The sequence below is a fragment of the Myotis brandtii genome, unplaced genomic scaffold (assembly GCF_000412655.1).
Source record: "Myotis brandtii unplaced genomic scaffold, ASM41265v1 scaffold959, whole genome shotgun sequence".
Lineage (NCBI taxonomy): Eukaryota > Metazoa > Chordata > Mammalia > Chiroptera > Vespertilionidae > Myotis > Myotis brandtii.
This window is the reverse complement of record NW_005371966.1, coordinates 341,262-341,741: the sequence shown is the minus strand read 5'-3', so window position 1 is coordinate 341,741 and position 480 is coordinate 341,262. Positions and strand designations below refer to the sequence as shown.

At 48.8% G+C, this 480-nt stretch overlaps 1 protein-coding gene across 1 annotated transcript in view; it reads left to right on the top strand.

Annotated features, from left to right (window-relative positions):
* TKTL1 (transketolase-like 1) overlaps positions 1–480 on the top strand; it is a 21,725-nt gene that overhangs the window by 398 nt on the left and 20,847 nt on the right. The window lies entirely within an intron of this gene.

The window sequence follows — 480 nt, the reverse complement described above, 5'->3', positions numbered from 1 at the left end:
GGATTGGATAGGGTTAGCGAGGATTGGAGCCGGCTAGCATTGGAACGGGAAGGCCTGGGGTTTTCTGTGTAAGTGGTTGCGTCGTCACCCTGGTCCCGAAACCCAGGGCATGGGAATGTAAAGAAATAAACCTTAAAAGGGGGCTGTTCGGTCGTCTAGTATTTTGTTCAGGATTTTTTGCATCCATATTCCTAAGAGATGTTAGCAGTTTTGTGGTATTTGTCTGGTTTTAGTGTAAAGGCGATGCTGGCTTCAAAATGCGTTTCGAAGTGTTTCCCGCCAGTTTTTTTGTGGTGGTTTTTTTTTTTTTCCGAAGAGTTTGAGGATTGATTTCTTTAAAAATTAGGCCCAGCCCTGGCGGGTGTGGCTCAGTTGGTTGCAGCAGTCATCCTGTACAGGAGGTGGCGGGTTTCATTCCCGGCCAGGGCACATACGCACAATGTGCGTTTGTGTGTGCGCGCGTGTATGCGTGCCTGCGTG